Genomic DNA, 25135 nt, shown 5'->3' on the forward strand with positions numbered 1-25135 from the left:
GATGGGGCCCCCAGGCCGGCTGGGGCACCACAGGAGCCAGAGCCACTCTCTAGCAGCAGGATAACTGGCACAACTACTACAACAACAACAACCGCCTCATACAAACTCGGCGGCAAAGCCACCCAAGGCAGGCCCAGCATAAGGGCCACAAGCAACTACCAAACAACTGGGCATGGAAAATCAAAAACAAACATTGGTAATGATGCAACCGCAGCAAATAAAGTGGAAACCCTGGCATGGACCACCCTGACAGGATTGCAGTACGATGGGGACGACCACACCCAGCCTAACCCACCCCCCTGGCAGGGGGACCAAGTCCCGACCACCATTACATCAGCCGGGGCAAGACTGAGCACGAGAGGAAAATGTCAAGCTAGATAAAGTCCTGACCGCATGAAAAGATCAAGCAAAGTGGTCAGAGACACAGACAACCAGACAAAGGCAGCTCAGAGCTCAACAAGATGGAGCACAGTGAGGCAGAAGCTGACACCAACATAGAGGCAGATGACCTATCGCAGGAAGAATGGAATGAGTTCCTCACCTCATTCGTCTGAAAAAGAGTGCTCGACTGCACACCGAGAACTTCACTCCAGGCCTCCTACCAAAACCATGGCAGATCCCCCCCCTCCCCTTTTAGTGGCAGAGGATCCCCCGGGCAGGTGGAAGACAGCGCCTGGCCAGCACTACTCAGAACCATTCAGTCAATGGCCGATGCACTCAGCTATCACTCAGCTAAGATGGATGTACAAGTGGAGATATTGAGCTCAGTAGCAACCCTTGTGGCCGGCATAGATAAGTGTATCAACGACCTTAACAGCCTGACCAAGAGGCTACCAATGATCTCACTCAAAGGTGCTAGTAAGCCAGCTGCTAAGCATAATTGGGGGTGTAATAAAAGAGCTGAAAGACAACAAGGGTGCCCCCACATCCATGCAACCACAAGGAGGGCCCAACACTGAACATGGTGACAAGTATGACTGAGAGCCCAAAATTAAGGGATTCCCCCACCTGGAAAAGTGGCATCAAACAGCCAGGATCCCTCCTCTCTGAGAAAATCCCCAAAAATCACCAGGGAAGGGAGAAGAGCACTATCAAACAACCTGATAACAGAGCCAACCACAGGCACCAAGAGCGCAAGCAAAAATACACCACACTACACCCTAGCCTGGCTAACCAGGAGAAAATCCAAATCCAAAAGGACTCTGAAGCGGAAATCGCATAACAAAACCTACCGCAGAACCACATGGCTACAAACCTACCTGACATCTCACCAGACGGCCCACAAAGGCAACCCTGGGAGCAAAACTCGAGCAACCTACAAGGAAGCATCCTGGTGGTGTCTCACCACGCAGAAAATGAATCGGAGCTGCCCGTAACAAACCTCACTGAGCTCAAGGATCCAGGGGGGAAGCAGAGCAGCCCCGTGGTGGCCCGGAAGCCCAGGACAGGCCACCCCCAACCACAGCGCTGAGGGGGCTCGCCACCTGAAAACAAGTGGCAGGACACCCTTGTTCAGAGGGCCCGCCTAACAGGGCAGCGGACATCCGACGACAGAGGTGACCGGGAGGCAAGGCCCTACACCCCAGAAAGGAGCACACTCGCCAACCCCACCGAAGAAAGGTCTGCCATAGGCACAGGAGCCAGAACAACTCTCCCTGAACGACGACATTAGGTGGCATATAACCACCCTTCAACCAAACACTCCATCTCTGGTTAAGAGTGCAGCCAGACCTGGCTCCCACGGAACCTCCCCATATCACCTTTCAGTTAAACTGTACTCCCTGCAGTCCTCACCCACGGATGATAAAATCTCTAACACAACAGACCGCTCCACTGAGAACACCCCATGGGAGGTACAGTGCCGCACAACTCTAATTCACCCAGAATACTGATCACTTGAGAACATGGACATCCTCAACTGGGGAAACATTCTTAAACTTCTAGGGCAGACCCCATGGCTCGCCTACATCACCTCAGACATAATTGAATCCATAGAATTCATAGAACAAGGGCAAGGGAAAGCCAAAAAATAAACCAAAGTCATTTGGCAGTCCAACACGATGGCTGCGGCTGTTCTCAAGGGAAGCAAACACTTTAAGAAGTGGGGTGTCATCCTGGAAGGGGTAGAAGACCCCAGATATCCATATCGCCTCAGGCCACGAAAAAGCACACGGGAAGACAACAGGAGGTCTGCCGCTCCCCACACGGTTCTTCGGCCCATATATTAAGCACCGAACCAAAAGGACAGCCACGAAAGAGATGACTTTGGGTGGGTAGCCTGCATCCTCAACCAGTCGCAGACTACAAACTGAATCTCTGCCCCAGGGGGCAAGGAGGCCTCTACAATCACCACTTAAAGCTCTGCTCCTGGAACATTCATGGGCTAAAGGACAAACTGAGAGACCCTGACATACTGACCTATATCCAAGGCTTCTAGATCATCGCCTTAAAAGAAACCTGGGCCCTGGACCCAATCCCCATCCCGGGCTATTCCTATGCCCTGCTCCCCCCCCCCCCACCCCCCCACCACCAAGAAAGGGAAATTTGGTCGAGGGAAAGGGGGCATGGGGGTTTATCTATCAGATGCCGTAAAGGCCAGCTGCAAGATGGTCTCCTCGGATTCCATCTAATTCCTCACCGTGCACCTAACCTATCAACACAGAATGGAGGAGCTATGGCTAATTCTCATCAACTTATACATACCTCAAAGACTAAAGAATCAAGTTGACCTTTCAAACCTGCTTGTGGACCATATCACTCAAGTGGCTGGCTCCCACCCGCTTCTTCCACTACTAGTAACAGGGGACTTCAACATGAACCCGCTGGGAGATTCAGACACCAACAAGGTCATCGACGCCCAGAGAAACCAGTGGCACATTTCTGTACAAACATTGACCAAAACAGCGAAAAGGAGCAACATAGGAACAGCCTTAGTTGGCTCTCTTGAGCACTTAGGTCTCAGAGCACTAAATGGTTGATTCAGCAAAGATATCACCCCTTCTCTAGCATTCCACTCTACAAATGGAAACTCTTTAAGAGACTTCACCTGGGTCTCCCTATCTGTTCCTTCAAAATCGGGCTAAGGCCTGAAAGTGATCACCTGCCACAGAAAGTGGCTTTGTCCTCGACACCAACCTTACACACGACTAATACGGCACCTGCTGGCACCGTACAGGTGTGTCAGCTGAAAAGAGTTCAATGCACAGCATCTTTCCTAGCTCTCCTGGGTGAGGAAGCTGACAAGCACCTAAAAATGTCCCAAAGAAGAGAAGGGTTGAACAAAGACAAATGGGAGGCTTTTGTTTACTCCTACACCCAGCAATTTGTTAGACGCACCGCAGCCCAAAGGGCCACAAAGAAACCCCACTCCTCGTTTAGTCTGAAATGTAATCGAGCACTCCGGCTGGCTCGCCGGTTTCCCAAACCAGAATGTGACCTCATCAAATTGAAACAAGCAAAAGGAAAGCTGAAACAGGCGGTATGGGAGATCAGGAGGCTACACAAGGAAAAATTCTGGGCCAGACTCATCTGGGATATAAAACACAAGAACGCCAGCCAATTTTGGAGTACTGTAAATGCCCTGAAAAATCAACAAGGCCCATTCGCAGACTCAAAGATTTCAGAAGCAGACTGTGTATCTTTTCTTAAATCACACTTCCAGCAAACCAATGGCGTCGACGACCATGTCTCCACCGGTGGCCTATGAAGGCCAACCAAGCCTGGCAACCCAGCCGCCGGCAACTCAGCAATGTGATCAGTGAACTAGCTATCTCCCGTACAGGTATTCAATGGCTCATAGGCAGAGAGAGAATGACAGGCGCCCCTGTCCAAATGGAGTTCCTCAGGCCATCTATAATCTGAACCCGCACAAGTGGGCAGAATCCTTGGCCCACCTCTTCATTCACGCCCTGTCTGGGGGACCAATCCCAGAATCCTGGAGGGGATCCTTAATCCCTCCAATATACAAAGGCGGTGATAGGTCGAACCCCAGCAACTACCGCTCTATCGCACTTGCAAAGTACTATGCTGGTGCTATCCTGGAACACCCACACATCTGCCTCAACAGATCAACCTGGTACATCAATTCCACCTAAACTATCTAGAAGAGCAAAAAAGGGGCTGAGAAAGCACTAAAAAAAAAAAAAAAAAAAGCAGCGCTTCACCACACTGAGGTTTGTGATCTCAGGGCCCGGGACTACTGCACTCATAGGGAACTCACAACAAGTACTCAATCAGATTATGCTTATGGAACTGGACCAGAATCTATAGATCAACAGGCAGCGTGTTTCAAAGAAAATGTTAACCCTGTGGATAGTGCCAGTGCGCAGGGGATTCTGACTAAGCCAGTGGCCCCAGAGCCTTCCCCTACACAGGCTGTAAAGACCCGAAGCACTTATGAAGGACCAGGAAGGGCAACTGCAACCTGTGACAAGACAATATTTGCCAATAAGCAGACACAGAGAGGCACTATCTCACCTAACACTCATGAAGTGCCCCCTGAGATGACGCAAGCAGGATCACGAAATACCATTAAACATCTACTTGCTCAATCAGTTGCTTCCACAGCTATTGCAGAGGGGATTAACAAGGCCCAGCCATGAGGCCCTTCCGCCCAAGGGACACTTGACAATTCCACACTTGCCGGGCCATGGGGGAAAAGGGGCACAAACGGCTGATATGGGCACCAACACACCGCCTCTTCAGGGCATTGAAATTCCAGGTTCATTTAAAGGCCCTTCGGCTCACATAAGTAATTCCCACCATTCAAATTGATAAACCAACAGTACACCAAGTACATCTGCCCTCGGAACAAGCCAGGAGTCCCTTTGCTCCCCAGAACAGCCCCGCCGAATGGAATGGAGCCCTGCATATCACAGACAAGTGACCAACATGAATAACACCGATATCGGACAACAGATGTGCTCATTCAATACCTGGGGCTATAAGGTTATGCTACCTAACAACTATACCTGCCAACAGCAATTACCCTGCAGGTTAATCGATTCAGCATACAGGTTTCCCCAAGATCAAGCAAGACCTCCTTTCATAAACCGGAGAACTCGCAGCAGGAAGCTGAGACAATCAATCAATCAATCAATCATAGTATTTATAAAGCGCGCTATGTACCCGTCAGGGTTTCGAGGCGCTGGGGGGGGGGAGCGCTGCTGGTTTATCGGTCGAAGAGCCAGGTCTTGAGGAGCCTTCTGAATGCGAGGAGGTCCTGGGTCTGGCGAAGGGATGTGGGGAGAGAGTTCCAGGTCTTGGCGGCGAGGAAGGAGAAGGATCTGCCGCCGGATGTCTTGCGCTGGATTCGGGGTACGATGGCGAGGGCGAGGTTGGCGGATCGGAGTTGACGTGTTGGAGTGTAGAAGTTGAGTCTGGTGTTGAGGTAGGAGGGTCCGGTGTTGTGAAGTGCCTTGTGAGCGTGGGTCAGGAGTTTGAAGGTGATCCTCTTGTCTACCGGGAGCCAGTGGAGTTCCTTTAGGTGAGGGGAGATGTGACTTCGGCGGGGTATGTTGAGGATCAGTCGGGCGGAGGCATTTTGGATACGTTGGAGGCGTTTGATGTCTTTGGTTGGGATGCCTGTGTAGAGTGCGTTGCCGTAGTCAAGTCTGCTGCTGACGAGGGCCTGGGTCACCGTCTTTCTGGTTTCTGTTGGAATCCACTTGAAGATTCTGCGGAGCATTCGGAGGGTGTTGAAACAGGAGGAGGAGACGGCGCTGACCTGTTTGGACATGGTGAGGGCGGAGTCCAGGATGAAGCCGAGGTTTCTTGCGTGGCTGGCAGGGGTGGGTGGGGGTCCGAGGACGGAGGGCCACCATGAGTCGTTCCAGGCCGAGGGAGTGCGTCCGAGGATGAGGACTTCCGTCTTGTCGGAGTTGAGTTTCAGGCGACTGTTGTTCATCCAATCGGCGATGGATTTTAGTCCCTCGTGGAGGTTTGTTTTGGCGGTGAGCGGGTCTTTGGTCAGGGAGAGGACGAGCTGGGTATCGTCGGCGTAGGAGATGATGCTGAGATGATGTTGGCGGGCCAGTTGAGCGAGGGGGCCATGTAGACGTTGAACAACGTGGGGCTGAGGGAGGATCCTTGGGGGACGCCGCAGATGATGTTGGTGGCTTTGGAGCGGAAAGGGGAGAGACGGACTCTCTGCGTTCTGTCGGAGAGGAAGGATGAGATTCAGTGGAGGGCTTTATCTTGGATGCTGGCTTCCTGGAGGCGGGTCAGTAGGGTGCGGTGGCAGACGGTGTCAAAAGCGGCTGATAGGTCGAGGAGGATGAGGGCTGAGGTTTCGCCGTTGTCCATTTGATGTCTGATGTCATCTGTGGCGGCGAGGAGGGCGGTCTCAGTGCTGTGGTTTCGTCTGAATCCGGATTGTGAGGGGTCCAGGATGGAATTGTCTTCGAGGAAGTGGGTGAGCTGAGTGTTGACGATCTTCTCGATGACTTTCGCTGGAAAAGGGAGGAGAGAGATCGGACGGAAGTTTTTGAGGTCGTTGGGGTCGGCCTTGGGTTTTCTGAGGAGGGGTTGGATTTCTGCATGTTTCCAGCTGTCCGGGAAGGTGGCAGAAGTGAAGGAGAGGTTGATGATCTTGCGGAGTTCGGGGGCGATGGTGGCGTTGGCTGAGTTGAAAACATGATGGGGGCAGGGGTCCGTGGGGGAGCCTGAGTGGATGGTGTTCATGGTTGCTATGGTTTCTGCCTCGTCCACGTGGGTCCAGGCGGTGAGGCGGCAGTCGCGGGAGGAGACGTCGGGGGTGGGGTCTGGCGGTGGACCGGTGATGAAGCTGTCGTGGATGGTGGTGATTTTCTGGTGGAAGAAGGTGGAGAGGTCGTCGCAGAGTTTCTGGGAGGGCGGGATGTCGTTGGAGTTGGCTTTCGGATTGGAGAGTTCCTTCACGATGCCGAAGAGTTCTTTGCAGTCGTGGGCGTTGTTGTTGATGCGTTCGGTGAAGTGGGCGCGCTTGGCGGTGCAGATCCGTTGGTGGTGTTCGCGGTTGGCGTTTTTGAGGACGGCGAGGTTGTCGGGTGTGCGTTCTTGGATCCATTTCTTTTTGAGTTTCTGGCAGTTGCTTTTGGAGGTGGTGAGATCGTCTGTGAACCAGGCTGGTTTTTTCTTTCCTTGGGTGGTGGTGGGTTTCTTGAGAGGGGCAAGGGTGTTGGCGCAGTCGAGGATCCATTGATGGAGGTTGATGGCGGCTGTGCTCGGGTCGATTGCGTCGGGTGGAAGGTTGTTGATGAGGGTGCTGGTCAGTTGTTCTTGGGTGACTTTGCCCCAGCGGCGGTGGGGAGGTAGCTGGATGCGGTGTTGCTCTGTGGTTTTCTTATAGGTGAAATGGACACAGTGATGGTCAGTCCAGTGGAGTTCGGAGGTGTGGCTGAAGGAAATGTGGTTGCTAGAGGTGAAGAGGGGGTCAAGGGTGTGACCGGCGATGTGGGTAGGTGTGTTGAATAGCTGGCGGAGACCGAGGTTGAGGAGGTTGGAGGTCAGTGACGCGGTGTTGACGTCGTTGGCATTTTCCAGATGGTAGTTCAGATCTCCCAGGAGGATGTAATCCGGGGAAGCGAGGGCGTGGGTGCTTGCAAGGTCGGCGATGGTGTCGTTGAAGGGGGCTCTTGGTCCTGGAGGGCGGTAAATGAGGGTTCCTCTGAGGGTCGTGTTGGGGTCCGTGTGGATCTGGAAGTGGAGGTGTTCGGCTGTCCTGAGGGTGTCGTCCGAGTGGGTGTGGATTTCGAGGGTAGCTTTGTGAGCGATGGCTATTCCGCCGCCGATTCCGTTGGTTCGATCTCTTCTGGTGATTTTGTAGCCGTCCGGTATGGCGATGGCGATGTCCGGAGACGAGGAGTCGTTCCACCAGGTTTCGGTCAGGAAAGCCACGTCAGGAGCAGTGGTGTCGAGCAAATCCCAGAGCTCGATGGCGTGTTTTCGTGCGGAGCGGGTGTTGATGAGGATGCAGTTCAGGTGGTTGGGGTTGGATGTTTTCGTAGTTGGATTGGTCGTTCTGATGCAGGAGAAGTTGCAGGTACGGCAGGAAAAAGGTCATTTAGTGTGCTTCGAGGATGCCCGGTAGCATTCAGTGGAGGGGCCGGGGTTGAAGGCGCGGAGTTCGTTGATCGAGTAGCGGATGCGGGGGGGCGCGAGGGCCAGGGGGTGTGGCGCTGGGCGCGGTCCAGGCGCGGACGGGCGCAGACGGGCTTGCCTCTGGCGCGCCTCCGGCGCGGACGCGCAGCGCCAGCCATTAAGAAGGGAGGGGGAGGGAGGAGCAGCTGGGAGGCGGGAGGCGGGAGGGAGCGGCAAATGGGGGCGCGAGGGGGGCGGGGCCGCAGGGAGGCAGCGGCAGGGAACGGGGAGCGCACAAGGGGCAAAACACTGAAAAACGAGCAAAATACAAGCAGTTACAATAAGAAAAGCACACAATCAGAAAAACAAAATGGCACAATATACGATCGGGGAGACAGCAATCAGGGGGGCACAAAGGGGGCAGAAGCGCCGGCGGCGAGGCGCTGAAAAAAGCGAAAAAAACGAAAAACACTTACGGGACGGCGGAAAGCGGCACACTGGTCAAGTGAAGCTAGTCAGAGCCCACTAGACCCCAGGGATGAGGCGCAGGAGGATGCCTGCGGGTGGAGGAGGGCCTCGAACACGCAAACAGCAGCGTGGTCAGGGGACAGAGGCAGGAGGCAGCAGGTTGGTGCTGCGGTCGTGGGGGGCGAGCTCAGGACCTGAAACAGGTCAGAGGTCGCTCACTCGCGACGCGCAGCGCCAGCCATTAAGAAGGGAGGGGGGAGGGAGGAGCAGCTGGAGGCGGGAGGGAGCGGCAAATGGGGGCGCGAGGGGGGCGGGGCCGCAGGGAGGCAGCGGCAGGGAACGGGGTGCGCACAAGGGGCAAAACACTGAAAAACGAGCAAAATACAAGCAGTTACAATAAGAAAAGCACACAATCAGAAAAACAAAATGGCACAATATACGATCGGGGAGACAGCAATCAGGGGGGCACAAAGGGGGCAGAAGCGCCGGCGGCGAGGCGCTGAAAAAAGCAAAAAAAACGAAAAACACTTACGGGACGGCGGAAAGCGGCACACGGGTCAAGTGAAGCTAGTCAGAGCCCACTAGACCCCAGGGATGAGGCGCAGGAGGATGCCTGCGGGTGGAGGAGGGCCTCGAACACGCAAACAGCAGCATGGTCAGGGGACAGAGGCAGGAGGCAGCAGGTTGGTGCTGCGGTCGTGGGGGGCGAGCTCAGGACCTGAAACAGGTCAGAGGTCGCTCACTCGCGACGCGCAGCGCCAGCCATTAAGAAGGGAGGGGGGGAGGGAGGAGCAGCTGGGAGGCGGGAGGCAGCGGCAAATGGGGGCGCGAGGGGGGCGGGCCGCAGGGAGGCAGCGGCAGGGAACGGGGAGCGCACAAGGGGCAAAACACTGAAAAACTAGCAAAATACAAGCAGTTACAATAAGAAAAGCACACAATCAGAAAAACAAAATGGCACAATATACGATCGGGGAGACAGCAATCAGGGGGGCACAAAGGGGGCAGAAGCGCCGGCGGCGAGGCGTTGAAAAAAGCGAAAAAAACGAAAAACACTTACGGGACGGCGGAAAGCGGCACACGGGTCAAGTGAAGCTAGTCAGAGCCCACTAGACCCCAGGGATGAGGCGCAGGAGGATGCCTGCGGGTGGAGGAGGGCCTCGAACACGCAAACAGCAGCGTGGTCAGGGGACAGAGGCAGGAGGCAGCAGGTTGGTGCTGCGGTCGTGGGGGGCGAGCTCAGGACCTGAAACAGGTCAGAGGTCAAAACAAGTCAAAGGGACCACAGCCAAGTCGAGGTGACAGAGAAACTTGAACTTGCGTTCATCCCGAATTATACCTCAAATGGGCCTCATGACATACTAAACAGAGGGAACCTACTTTGCCTGTTTCAGTGCATCCCCGCATTAACCACGATAACTTGTTCTGAAATTGTTTGGGTACAATTTGCAACAATTCCAGGAAAAAGCTCCAAAGATGCCACAATAACTAAGTTGCAATGTGTTGATCCTTGTGAGGCCATCCTGAACAAATCAGACATTTGAGGACTGGGGGCTTAAAATTGCGCCCTTCCAGATACCCCCATGTCCTACTTCACCAAGTGGAATCAAGGCCATAGATATCATGTCTAAAAGGGGCTTGGGGTGCCGCCCACGATTGGTTGCCTAATACTTCAAAGGCTTCTAATTCCCTGGAAGTATTAATTGCTCACAATCAAAGAACGGCAACTTGTACAACAAGCGGTAGCAAACCTGTCACTCGGAACCAGCAGATCTTGCTCCATAGGAGGACCGCGAGACTCATCCCTAGCCAAAACAGAGCACAAAACAAACTCGGAGAACCCTGAAAGAGGCTGAGTTCATAATAACCTCATGGAATGTGGCAGGTCTTTAAGACTGCTGAACAGTAAATTTGCAGTGGCATTCCTGCACAGTAGTGACATCTGCCTGCAGGAAACATGGGCATCTATTCCAAAGGAATTACATGGCTTCTATGAGCTGTTTAAACCAGCAACAAAATCCAACCTATTCAGCAGACCCTTCTCAACAAACAGAATGGCAGTATCAAAGCTGTGCGTCTTGCACATAGTTCTCCAGCTCTACAAGCAACAACAGTCACAGGGCCGATCATTGGCCACAGGCAACCACCTCTGCTCCTGATTAACTGTATCTTAACATGTCAAACATCAAAACAATACACAACAGAGTTGCAAACTAGTTTTGGCAGAACACATGCTAAAGCTTACAGCAGTCGAATCCTGTCTTGTTCAGACATTTAGAGGTATTTCAACAACTGACTACATGTTCCTATCGGACAATCTGGCCAGTAACTTTACAAACTTTGAGATGCTTAACAGGATAGAAAATGACGCTGACTGTAGAAATGGGGGCACACGTTGCCGTAAAAAAAAACCTGAGTAGCATCTTCTATGTGTATCGACGCATCTAAGCTAATCAGAAGGCTGAAAGGGAGGACGGCAAACATCACAACTGTGACCAAATGGCTCCTTAAGGTCATAACGGGCCCCAGAAGCCACCTGCACGAATCACACATCTGGTGGAGAGGATACCCTTTTAACAGAACTCATGTATTCTCTCCAAGCATCTGTGGTTGGCACATTGCCTACAAAGAGAGCGAGAAACCCGCAGGATACAAGGTTGTATAATCCCACCATTGCAAACTCTCGAAGTATGCTATGAATGGCATGGCGTACTCATAAATCCCACTGCACAATAAGGACCGCAAGACACCTGAGCGAAGCTTGTAAGGCACATGAAAAAAGGCAGTGTGGGAATTGAAGACATGAGGTAGAGAAGGAATGGATATAAATATGTGGAATGCTGCAAGAAAAAGGTCTAACCCACTTATGGTACTATGTCAGCAATCTAAAATCTCCATACCACACCAGAGAACATGGAATTCCGAAGGAGACTGGACGACGCATGTACCAGCACTATACTCAAGCCATTGTATGGCCCCAGTAGATTGGTAAATCGTGGAAAGGGACAACCTGTCGACCGCGAACCTGTTACCTCTAAAAAAAAAAAAGAAAAACCTCTGGTATGCCATATCATCAAAGAAATTAAAAACAGTAGTGCACCCAGACCAAATGGAATCTTCACAAGCGCCCTGTAGTACTGGGCCATGCTGCTAACACCCCTCTATAATCAGTCCATTCTAACCGCACATATCCTGGAGGCTTGGAGGAGCTCGATTCTGTGCCGAATCCTCAATAAGGGAGTTCCAACAGTCACATCTAACTATAGACTAATAGCTCAGTTAGACCTAGAGAGGAAAGCCTATCTATGGCTACTACTCTGGGAACTAGAAGCCTGGGTACAGGACAACATCATACTCCCATTTTTCCTAACAGGCTTTCGGGCAGCGGCATCAACCAAGGATAACATCATAGCTCTGGCTCCTCTGAGCCAGCTTGCAGCCCAAAGGAACCAGCTCCTTCTCTTCTCCTATTTTATTGACTACAGTGCTGCCTTTGATAAAGTCAGTCGACTAATGCTATGGAGAAAATGAAGCACATGGGGTATCCCTCAGTCTCCTGCAGGCCATTGTCTCCCTCTACACCAAGACCTGGGTTTGCTTTAAAACTGGCCCCCATACTGTCACCTCCAGAATTCCAACCCTGGGCAGCTTGAAATAGGATTGTGTTCTTGCCCCGCTCCTCTTCAACTTATATACGACCGACTTGTTGAGAGCCTTAGCAAACAGCAGTCTAGATCCCCCAAAACTTTGCCACACAGCTCTACAAATATTACAATATGCCAACAACACTGTTATAATGAATCGCACGAAAACTGGTCTGCAGCGTGCATTAAACACCCTCCACATCTACAGTGAGACACATGTTCTCAAGATAAGACTAAGGTCATAATATTTGCGCCTCATAAGGAAAAGAAAACATTAACGTGGAGAATAGGGGATAGTACAATCAAAGCGACAAAAGTACAACTACTTGGGTTTCTGGTTTTTCTGAAACGTCGAAACCGACTTGCACATAAAAATTCACTAAGAAGGAAAGCAGCAGCAATAACATACGGCCTTGCAAACAAGAACTTGAAAAGCGCCTCTGTGGCCCAATGCTGAAAGTCATAAAGGCCTGCCTCTTACTGACCTCTTCATTAAGGGCACCGGGCATTTCCCGAGCACTGCGCTACCACTTGCAAACCCTAGTATACAAAAATGTGTTTGAACTACCCAGATATGTGAAAAGATCCATTCTCCGGCTGGAGTTTGGATTGTCAAGCCAACAAGTCGTATGTGCATCAGATAGTCTGAAATACTACATCTGCATACTACGAGCTCCAGCAAATTCTTTGAAAGCTTGCCTGAAAGACACTTTTTTGCGAGACCAGGGTCCCCCTAGGTGGGCCAAGTGCAGAAGGCCATTAAAACACTTCAAATAGAAACAGCAGCCTTGGCACTTGATTCAGTAGATTGGCCATCATGAAATAGGACCATCAACAAACAGGTGAGTCTTGTATAATTTCAGCAAGACACAGCATCACTGCAGGTATCAGATATTTTGCTCTCCCTGAAAGTGTCATATTTGATGGGAAGACCTCATCCCTACCTTCTTGAGGCCATTAAACCCCGTACACGTAAAAACATGTGTCTACACCTGGACTTTCACCTGGCATGGTCCCAGCTAGATAAGATGGTGCTTTGCAGGTTCTGCAACTTTAGCATTGAATTCTTGCTCCACTTACTGTGCTGCTGCTCTGCCCAAGAGGCTTCTAGGAGGTGACTACAGAAGCCGGTATTTTTATCAAGAGGGGCTTGCACTTGCAAGGATGCTTCTGATAGATACAACTACCTGTGGATTCCTCACCTAATGAATTCTCCCATGGCGCCAGCATTCAACGGAAATCTTCTTCCTAGTCTCTGCACGTCGACGAGGACGTCACTCTAGCCCACGCGACGCCGTCTGACGTCATACAGGCAATAAGAGGTCCTCGACGACGTGCCGACGTCAGTTCCCTTTTTTCCGTGCATTCGAAACGGTTATCTTCGAGGGAGCAACTGTTACTTTTGTGGTTACAGTGTATTTTTGCTGCGTAGTCTTTTGCTGTGGTAATAATGTCGCAGAGAAAGTCTGGATTCAAGCCTTGTCGTGAGTGTGGAGGCAAGATGTCAGTGACGGATCCTCATTCCGACTGCCTTTGGTGTTTGAGTTCCGACCACGACGTCTCGACTTGTGATTCATGCCAGCACATGAATCCAAACGCCCTCAAGGAACGTGAGGCAAAGCTGTTTATGGCGAAATCAAAAAAAGAAAAGCATCACAAGAAGTCTTCTTCGCCAAGACATCGGCGTCATTGAGACTCCCGGCGCCGTAGAGAATCTCTGCGTCATTCAAGCAAGGAGACTCGTTCCAGGTCTTCGGATCGGCGCCGAAGGACATGGGAGATCAGTCCCACGGTTACGCCGCATCCTTTGACGCCGTTGCCCTCCCCGGCGTCTCCGACTTCACCTGGACAGGCGTCGGTGATTGAGGTATTGGAGCCTCAGGTGTTCTCTCCGGCGTCGCAGACGTCGAGGCCGGCGTCGGGGTCGCCTTCGAGACAGGCACCCCAGTATCCGGCTTTTCCCACCCCTGGAGCCGATAGTTCCGCATTCTTGAATGCGATGTATGCCATCTTCCAACAGATGGCTCCAGGGGGTGCTCCGGCTGGGCCTTTTCATTGGGTGATCCTGCGCCTCTTCGGCCGGCACCCTTTATGCCCTTTCTCCCTTTTGGGAACGTGGGCTCGGCGCCGGTGTCGGCGCCGGTGGCCGCTCCGGTGGCTTCAGAGGGATTGACCCCGGGGATTTCCATCCCGTCGACGTCGGGATTTCGGCCTGTGACTCCGGTGGGTCCATCTGCTTCGACTGCTCTTTCGTCGGCGCCGAAGTTACCTGTGGCGCCGGACTCGGCGTCGGTAGCTTCTGAAGATCGGCGCCGATCTTCGACTTCGGCGGAGGCATTGTCGACTCCGCGTATTGAGCAACGGCTTCATTCGAGGAGATGTGCTCTACGTGTGTTAGAGGAGCAGGAGTACCAACGAGCCCTGGAGGAAGGAGAGCTAGAGGACTCGGGTGATGGGCTGCGTGGTCTGGAGTCGGCCAGTGGGCTGGACACTTCCCCTGAGTGGGATCTTTCGTCCCCGGGAGAATATACTGAGGAGGCTGCTTCCTTTCACGCAGTGGTACGGAAGGCAGCTAGTTTTTTGGACCTGCCTTTGCCGGTGGTGGAGGCAAAACAAAACCTTCTAACAGAGGTGCTACATCCGGCCTCAGCTGCGGCGGAGCCTCTTTTGCCATTTAATGACGCTCTGCTGGATCCGGTGTTAGAGGTGTGGAAGAGGCCGGCATCTTCCCCAGCAGTTCACAGAGCCGTGGCCAGGAGGTATCGGGCGGCTCCAACTGACCCTGGTTTTCTGTCTAGGCACCCTATGCCGGAGAGCTTGGTGGTGCAGGCCTCCTGTTCATCCAAGTCAGCGCCTGGTTCTTTCCCGACGGTGCCTGGGGACAGAGATTCCAAGAAACTGGAGGCGCAGTCCAAGAAGATTTTTTTCGTCCTGCAGTCTGGCGTTGAAGGCCACCAACACAACCTGTATCCTGGGGAGGTATATTCATGCTCTGATGGATGACATTTCCTCATCATTTACAGAGCTTCCCCAGGGTCTTTTGGATGTTGTTTCAAATGCCCAGGCTGCTGCGACCCAGATTATCCAGACTGGACTGGATACGACCGACTCGGTGGCCAGAGCAATGGGCACAACTGTGGTGGCAAGGAGGCAGGCCTGGCTCCGTAACTCGGGCTTTTCTGCGGATGTACAGTCCACATTGTTGGATCTCCCGTTTGATGGGGACAAACTGTTTGGAGCCAAGGCTGATTCGGCCTTGGAACGTTTTAAGGAGAGCAGGGCCACGGCTAAGTCGTTAGGGCTCCAAGCTCCTTCTTCCACGGCCTCTTCCAGATTTTTCAGGAGGTTTCGTGGATTTGGGCGTGGCTCTTCCTCCTCTTCCTTTCGGGGAAGATATCAGCAACCTGCCTCTTCCCATCCCTATAGATCTTTTAGAGGGAGAGGTAGGGTCCGCACCAGAGGAGCCTCTCAGCAGCACTCTGCCTCTTCCTCATCCTCTGGCGGGGTGCAGCAGGGGAAGCAGCCTTAGGCTTCCACCATTTCCCACTCACTCCTCTCCTGTAGGGGGAAGATTACAGCATTTTCTCAACAAATGGAAGACTGTTACAACGGACACTTGGGTTCTCAGTATTGTGGGAAAAGGCTACACCCTTCCCTTTCGGGAGTTCCTGCCCCTCATCCCGCCCCGCCCTTCTTATTGTTCAGAAGAACACCTCCTGTTGCTAGAACAGGAGGTACAAGCCCTCCTTTCAAAGGGCGCGGTGGAGTTGGTCCCAGAGCAGGAAAGGGGTCGAGGATGTTACTCAAGGTATTTCCTGATTCCCAAGAAGGATGGTCGTTTGAGACCAATCCTGGACCTGAGGATCTTGAATTGGTTCCTCAAGCAGGAAAAGTTCAAGATGCTGACCCTAGCACAGGTGCTTTTGGCGTTGAACAAGGTAGACTGGATGGTGTCTGTCGACTTGCAGGATGCTTACTTTCATATCCCGATACTCAAGTCACACAGGAAGTATCTCCGGTTTGTGGTGGGATCGCAGCACTATCAGTTTGCGGTCCTTCCGTTCGGTCTTACTTCAGCACCTCGAGTCTTCACGAAGGTGATGTCGGTGGTTGCGGCAGAACTCAGAAGGAAGGGGATAGCAGTATTCCCTTACTTGGACGACTGGTTGATCAAAGCCAAGTCCCCGGAGCTTGTGTCGCATCATCTGCAGTCAACAACCAAGTTGTTGTTCGACCTGGGTTTTTCGGTGAACGAGCCCAAATCTCACCTAGAGCCCTCTCAGCGCCTCCTGTTCATAGGGGCAGTACTGGATACAACATTGGGTCGTGCCTTTCCTCCGCCTCAGCGGATTCAAGATATTCAGGATTTGGTTCCAATGTTTCGAAATGGAGCGGTAGTTCCAGTCCTCAAGGTCCTTCGTCTGCTCGGTCTGTTTGCCTCCTGCATTCTGTTGGTCACGCATGCTCGCTGGCACATGAGGGCTCTTCAGTGGTGCCTCCGAAGGCAGTGGTCTCAACACAAAGGGGATCTAGAGAGTACTGTCAAGATCTCCAGAGATGCTGCTGTGGATTTGAAGTGGTGGATTGCAAGCAACAATCTTTTGCAAGGAAAGCCGTTTGAGCAGTCGCCACCAGTGGCCACAGTCATAACGGATGCTTCCACTCTAGGGTGGGGAGCTCATCTGGGGGATCTGGAGATCAAAGGCCTTTGGTCTCCAGAGGAACAGATGTTTCACATCAATCTGTTAGAGTTACGGGCTGTATGTCTGGCTCTCAAGGCCTTCCTCCCTTCCCTTCGTGGTCAGTCGGTACAGGTCCTAACGGACAATACTACCACGATGTGGTACATAAACAAGCAGGGAGGAGTGGGGTCGTACCTTCTCTGCAGAGAAGCTCTTCGACTATGGTCCTGGGCAAAGGACCATCAGATTTGCTTGATAGCAAACCATCTGGCCGGAGTCTTAAACGTGCGTGCGGACAGTCTCAGTCGCCAATTCTCGGCAGGCCACGAGTGGCGTCTCCATCCAGATCAAGTCTGTTTAATCTTCCAGAGGTGGGGGTTTCCTCGGGTAGATCTGTTTGCCACTCGAGAGAACGCGCATTGTCCGTTATTCTGCAGCCTCCAGTATCCGATGCAGGGAGCGTTGGGGGACGCGTTTCAAATAACCTGGTGCGGCCAGTTGCTTTACGCGTTTCCTCCCATACCCTTGATTCCTCGAGTATTGAGGAAGATTCGCCAGGACCGGGCTCTAGTCATCCTAATAGCTCCGGATTGGCCAAGGAGGGTATGGTACTCCGACCTTCTCCAACTCTCAATGTGCCCTCCGCTCCGTCTCCCTCTCAGGGCAGACCTCCTCTCGCTGTCGCAGGGGCAGGTTTTACACCCCAACCTCCAGAGTCTGCACCTACATGCCTGGAGATTGAACGGGGCAACCTGAGTTCTTTCTCTCTCCCGCCTGAGGTAGTGGATGTTATATTAGCGGCCAGGCGACACTCCACTAAATCTGTCTATGCTAATAGATGGTCTAAATTTGTTGAGTGGTGTGGAGAGAGGCAGATTGATCCCTTACATGCTCATCTATCGGACGTTTTGTCTTTTGCTCTGTCTCTAGCGCAGAAAGGTTGTGCAGTGGCTACCATTAAGGGTTATTTATCGGCCTTGTCAGCCTTCATATGTCTTCCAGACCAACCATCTTTATTTAAATCCCCTATTTTTATCAGATTCTTGAAAGGTCTTCTAAATAAATATCCTCCAAAACCATTCGTTATGCCGCAATGGGATTTGTCCTTGGTTCTGACTTTCCTTATGGGGTCCCCTTTTGAACCTATGCATTCTTGCCCCTTAAGGTATTTGTTTTTAAAAACAGTCTTCCTGATAGCTATAACATCAGCAAGGAGAGTGAGTGAGTTGCAGGCCTTATCAGTAAAGCCCCCTTATACAACTTTTTATGGGGATAAGGTGGTGTTGAGGACCAGGGCTGCTTTCCTCCCGAAGGTTGTTTCACCTTTCCATTTGGCTCAGGCAATTAATTTGTCCACGTTCTATCCTCCGCCTCATCCTTCCAAAGAGGAAGAAAGACTGCACCGTCTGGACCCAAAGAGGGCGTTGAGCTTCTTTATTGATAGAACAAAGGATTTCAGGCTGGAGGATCAGCTGTTTATTGGATACGTGGGCAAGAGGAGAGGAAAGGCAGTCCACAAGAGAACACTATCCAGGTGGGTTGTTCTTTGCATTAAAATCTGTTACTCTTTGGCAAAGAAGGATCCTCCTGAGGGCATTAGAGCTCATTCCACCAGAGCTAAGTCGGCCACTTTGGCCTTGGCCAGAGGTGTTCCTGTGGTTGACATCTGCAAGGCCGCAACTTGGTCGTCCCTTCACACTTTTGCAAAACATTACTGTTTGGATTCTGAGGTTAGAAGGGACGGCCATTTTGCACGGTCAGTGCTGCAGGATTTCTTGGTTTGACCATTTAGGCACCCACCGCCAGGCGTGGTACTGCTTTGGGACTCTATTCATTAGGTGAGGAATCCACAGGTAGTTGTATCCATCAGAAGAACGAGTTACTTACCTTCGGTAACGACTTTTCTGGTGGATACATTAGCTACCTGTGGATTCCTCACGGTCACACCCGCCTCCTCGTTGCCTTTCTGGTCTTACCAAGTAATCCTTGAGTGCGCTCCTCTTGGTCTTCGAGGGTGCAATAGATGATATTTATATATGTATATATGTATATATCTTTGTGTATATACTTGATGTGTATATATATTTTTTTTTAAAGAGAGAGTTATATATATATATATAAAAGATTTACAGCTATTCATGCAATGTTGTGTATTTTACAATGTTATGGGATGTTGCCTTGCTCTTTCATTGCATTGCCTGGTTGTTCTCATGCACGTAAAAAATGATTGGTACTGACGTCGGCACGTCGTCGAGGACCTCTTATTGCCTGTATGACGTCAGACGGCGTCGCGTGGGCTAGAGTGACGTCCTCGTCGACGTGCAGAGACTAGGAAGAAGATTTCCGTCGAATGCTGGCGCCATGGGAGAATTCATTAGGTGAGGAATCCACAGGTAGCTAATGTATCCACCAGAAAAGTCGTCACCGAAGGTAAGTAACTCGTTCTTCTGCAACATGTTTTGCGCAAGCAGATGTAAGAGCCCTGGCAAGATGCGCCAGCTATGTCAGCAAACTCCAAGTTCTCCTCCGCCCATGATCTACAGGAACTAACCCATTGAACTTAAAAAAAGCTCACAATAGATTATGGGCCCGATTACGACCTTGGCGGGTGGGATACGGATATCCCGTCCGCCATATTATATGTTCAATTATATCCTGTAAAAATGTCGGGCAGGATATCTGTCACATTTGTGACGGAGTATCCCATCTGCCAAGGTCGTAATCTGGTCCTATGTCTTTGATTTAGCTACTTAAAAATCTGTAGGAAATTGGTAATGTCTAGCTTTGTTGATGACATAATGGTTTAAATCTTCTGTGAGCTAAATGGGTGACCTGAGCCCTTTTAAGCTGATCAGTATGCACCTGTCGCACCTTACTCTAAGCAGCCGGTTAAGCATCGAAGACAGTTTATAGTTCACATTGCACTTCATTATCATATAGCTCTTTGAGACCAAGTTCGAATCTGTGCTAACAGCACCTTTTTAATATGGTATTGTCCCTATTTACAGTTTTTAGTCTTTCTGCAGTGGTTTTAAGTAATCGTGTATCATTAACAAAAAAAAATGAAATGAATCCAACCATCACCAGGCGAGGCCTTCGGCACAGTGGCTGGCTGCAGGGCCTGTGGCCAACTTCCTATAACTACCCAACCCCGCGTCATGCTTGGCCTTCGTCTGTGCGCAGCGGGGTTTGGCCGCAGGGCCCTGCCTGCGGCCAACCACTTATAACTGCCTTAACCCCACGTTGCGCATATGAGAGAGGTTGCATGAGGATGTGTGAGTGAATACATTAGTGAGTCATTGAATGTATTTTTTAATTTTTTAATTTCACAATATTTGCGAATTTCGTCAAGGCGTTAAACTGGGGAGGGACCATGCTGACGGTCACGACTAACTCGTAAATATCGGGAGTGGGGTAAAAAAAAACCTGTTCTTTGACATTTTACTCATAAGGGGTGCCTCAATCACCTGTATATTCCACTCATGGGGTCAGGACACATCAAACCTAACCCCTTATGACACTTTCTGCCATTTGGTTTGAGGCCTGGGGCCTGTCGGGATGAAGTAAAATGGTGACTGCAACTTTCTGCTCAGGTTGCGGCCAGCCAATCACAGCATTCCTGTTGGCACGCGCATTGGCGAGCTAGCCGTGATCGTAAATTTGTTGGCAAAAATATGCCTTTTTTTTTTTTTTTTTTTTTTTTTTTTTACAATTTCCCTATCCCCCCGTCCCACTTGAGAGATCACCCTGTATCTTCCAGGCGCAACAAGAATCTGTGGCACATTTTTTGGGGAAAATTTTGTGAAGATTTGTCAAACGATGGCAAAGATATAGGCAAGTCAAAAATGCTTTTCCTATGGAAATATGGTCCTAACTATACCTACTGTCGACAGAGAGAGAACCTACTTTCCGTAGGAAAAGCTTTGTTTGTTTTGCCTATAACTTTGGTGCCGCTTGACCAATCTTTGCGAAATTTTCAAAACTAGTTTGCCACTCACTTCAGCTGTTGTCTTAAGTTTCAGGGTGATTCATCAAGCAGGGCACAAGAAAAATGAGGGGTCCCAAAACACATTTTCCCCATGTAATTTCCCTTAGAGATTCTGAGGATGACTACAGGCCGAACTGCTGAATGGTATTACACCACATTTTGCAGCAAGCTAGATATTGGTCCAGTGCTTTTTGTAATTTGGTGTGAATATGTTCAGTAGTTTTGGAATTAATAAAGGAAAAAAAAATCATATATATCTAGGAATGCAGAGAGTCTGCAAATCTGAAAGATCTCATGGTAGGATCTGATTTGCTGCCAGCACGACAACGTCGGAAAAAAATAAAAAGAAGGGGGCAGTGTAGGATGACCCCTAGGCTTGGTGGTGGGGGATTGCCGGGGACCAAAAACGTAAAAAAATACAAAAAAAAATAAAACATTTCTCACAAATGTGTGGAGGATCTGCAAGAAAAAAAAAAAAGGTTGCTTTCCCACACTTGTTAACCCACTGAGTGTGTCAGGTCCCTTCCCCTGGGCGATTGCGGTCCTGGGGCGGATCCATCTCCAGAGGCCCAGACTTTTGTAATTGTGGGAGGCAGGCATACGGTCCTCCTCCTGGGGGGCCGAAATACTGACATTCCCAACACAAACACCCCCCCCGCAACCCCCCCCGACCAAGCCGAAAAAATGGAGAAGGGAGCACATGGCCTCCATTCCAGTCCCGGGGTCAAACCATGAATATAAAAAAGTGAGGGGGCCCACGTGCCCCTCGTCCCGGGCCATTTTCAGCCACAGGAATACTCCCATATACAATAATGGCCCTGAGGACCCCATGCCACAGGGCCAGCTCCAGCTATGTCCTGGAGTTTTCATCCCCGGGACATAGCAGGTTTCCCTGCCGGTACATTAATAAGGCTCCTGCTCGATGGGAGCAGACTTCATCTGTTTGTCTGCCCGCACTGAAACAGGCATCGAAACAGATGAAAAAAGTGAGCCTGCCCACAGGGTGAAGCATTTTTAGCTGCTCTCTGCAGGCAGGAGCACTTCCGGAAGGGGGCCCCGGGGCCAGTATTGGCCCAGGGAGGGAGGCGGATTACCTCCCTCCCACTTAATGTGGCTGGGCCCTGGGAGTTGGGGTCCCTGGGGCCAATATTGGCCCAGGGAGTAGGGCTGCATGCCCCCCTCTCACTTAATAATGTAGCTGGACCCTGGGAGAAGGGGTCCCCAGGGCCAAAATTGGCCAGAAGGTGGGTGGCGGTGGCTGCTTGCCCCCTCCTCAATTAATAATTTGATAGGCCCCAGGCACGGGTCTCCAGTGCCAGGATAGGCCTGGGGAGGGGTGCTAGGTGCCCCCTTCTGTTTTAAAATAAAGCCAGGCCCTGGGAGCTGGGTTCCAAGGGCTGAAATCGGCCAGAGGAGCGGTAGCGTGGCCCCTTCCTCATAAACTAAGCGATTGACCTCAGGGGATGGCGTCCCTGCAGCCAAATACGGCCCAGTGGGGAGGGGGTGCTAAGTACCCCTCCCCTAAAAAGCTGTGGCAGGGCCTGGGGGATGAGGTCCCTGGGCCCCAAATTGGGTTCGCACGGCCAAAGGCCGTGCACGACATGGGGTTGGCTGCATGTGTGGTGGGGGTGGGTTAGATGCTAAAGTCTGGCCTGTGGCCCATCCCATACCACATACATCCAAAGGCAGTGCATGGCTTGGTTTCGCTGCATGTGTGGGGTTGGCCGTAGGGTGGTTGGATTAAAGTATGGTAATTAAATGTTCGGTGGCATGTGTAGCTGCAGATACACATGCTGTGCATAGTCCGCCGTCTGGTGTTGGGTCGGAGTGTTACAAGTTGTTTTTCTTCGAAGAAGTCTTTTCGAGTCACGAGACCGAGGGACTCCTCCCACTTCGGTTCCATTGCGCATGGGCGTGGACTCCATCTTAGATTGTTTTTTTCCGCCATCGGGTTCGGACGTGTTCCTTTTCGCTCCGTGTTTCTGGTCGGAAAGTTAGTCAGAATCAACGGAAAATTCGTCGGTATTGTTTCGTTCGGTATCGGGATAGTTAGGGCAAATCAACACCGAGCCTTAAAGAGCTCCGGTAACCCTTCGGGGTATTTTCGATCCCCCGTCGGGGCCTGGTCGGCCTGACCGCGTGCAACATCGAGACTGATGGAACGGACCCCGTTCCGATTCTGTCCTAAATGCCACAGTAAATATCCTTATACAGACCAACATTTGGTCTGTAACTTGTGCCTGTCCCCCGAGCACAAGGAAGAGTCGTGTGAGGCCTGTCGCGCGTTTCGGTCGAGAAAAACGCTCAGGGACCGAAGAGCCAGGAGGTTGCAGATGGCTTCCACGCCGACAGGACAACAAGGGTTCGAGGAGGAGGAAGAAGAAACTTTCTCCATCCGCTAATCGGATTCCGAAGAATTCGACGTCGACGAGCAACCAACCGTGAGTAAGACGTCGAAAGAAAGATCACACGAAAAAACAGACCAAGCCCAGGGGACGCCACTGCCAACAGGCCATGGCATAACCCATAAAGTAGGTGACCGTCCATCGGCACCGAAAAAGGGCGAGCTGGTGCCGAAGTCGTCCGACTCAGGTCGAGACACAGGCACGCAACACTCTCGGGACCGAGAGAGTGGTGCAGAAAAGGCTCGACACCGAGACAGCAGCACCGAAGCTGCTCGGCACAGAGATAGCGGCACCGAAGATGGTCGGCACCGAGAGGCCAAGACACCGAAAAAGAGAAAGATCTCGTCGGAGCCGAAAACAATAAAAGACACGGTTTCGGTGCCAAAACACCCGGCAACCGAACCAAAAACCAGTTCCTACTCAGAGGAACAATCACTGTCCTCCTAACTAAAAAGACACAGATTTGAGGAGGAATTACAAACTACAGAGGTAGATCACACGCAAAAGCGGATCTTTATCCAAAGGGGTACAGGGAAAATCAGCACTCTTCCCCCAATCAGAAGGAAAAGGAAACTTGACTTCCAGCAACAAGACAAGCCACCACAAGCAAAGGTGGTAAACAGGGTAACTCCACCACAGTCAACTCATGTATCACCGGCACAGACTCCACCACAATCACCAGCTCATACCACCATGAGCCAGGATGATCAGGCAGCATGGGACCTCTATGATGCTCCAGTATCGGACAATAGTCCAGAGTCGTACCAAACTAAACCCTCACCACCTGAGGACAGTACAGCATATGCACAGGTGGTAGCTAGGGCAGCCGAATTTCATAATGTATCTCTACAGTCGGAGCCTATTGAGGATGACTTCCTCTTTAACACCCTGTCCTCCACCCACAGCCATTATCAAAGCCTTCCCATGCTCCCGGGAATGCTAAGGCACGCTAAACAGATTTTCAAGGAGCCTGTTAAAAGCAGAGCAATAACTCCAAGGGTGGAGAAAAAATACAAGGCACCGCCCACAAACCCTGCTTTTATTACATCACAACTGACACCAGATTCAGTAGTCGTAGGAGCAGCTCGTAAAAGAGCCAACTCGCAGACATCAGGCGACGCACCACCTCCGGACAAGGAGAGCCGCAAGTTTGATGCAGCTGGGAAAAGGGTTGCAGCACAAGCTGCAAATCAGTGGCGCATCGCCAACTCGCAAGCACTCCTAGCGCGATACGACAGGGCCCATTGGGACGAGATGCAGCATCTCATAGAGCACCTCCCCAAAGAATTCCAGAAACGAGCGAAACAAGTGGTTGAAGAGGGGCAAAATATCTCCAACAACCAAATACGTTCTTCTATGGATGCAGCAGATACAGCTGCAAGAACAATAAATACTGCTGTGACAATAAGGAGGCACGCATGGCTGCGCACATCTGGCTTCAAACCTGAGATACAACAGGCAGTGCTCAATATGCCGTTCAATGAACAGCAATTGTTTGGCCCAGAAGTGGACACTGCAATTGAAAAATTAAAGAAGGTCACTGACACAGCCAAAGCCATGGGCGCACTCTATTCCCCGCAGGGCAGAGGCACATTTGGCACATTTCGCAAAACAACTTTCAGAGGAGGGTTTCGAGGTCAAGCCACAGAAGCCAGCACCTCACAAACAAGACCACCTACCTACCAGGGACAATATCAAAGGGGTGGCTTTCGAGGCCAATACAGAGGGGGCCAATTCCCAAGAAACCGGGGAAAGTTTCAAGGTCCCAAAACCCCTCAAAATAAACTGTGAGTCACAGGTCACACAACCCCTTCACACAACACCAGTGGGGGGAAGACTAAGCCAGTTCCACAAATCATGGGAGGCAATAACAACAGACGCTTGGGTCTTAGC

General features: G+C 51.4%; 1 protein-coding gene across 1 annotated transcript in view; it reads left to right on the top strand.

Annotated features, from left to right (window-relative positions):
* Nucleotides 1–25135, top strand: part of POLR1B (RNA polymerase I subunit B) — a 294522-nt gene that overhangs the window by 52153 nt on the left and 217234 nt on the right. The gene's annotated exons all lie outside the window — the stretch shown is intronic.

This window comes from Pleurodeles waltl, chromosome 5 (genome assembly GCF_031143425.1).
Source record: "Pleurodeles waltl isolate 20211129_DDA chromosome 5, aPleWal1.hap1.20221129, whole genome shotgun sequence".
Lineage (NCBI taxonomy): Eukaryota > Metazoa > Chordata > Amphibia > Caudata > Salamandridae > Pleurodeles > Pleurodeles waltl.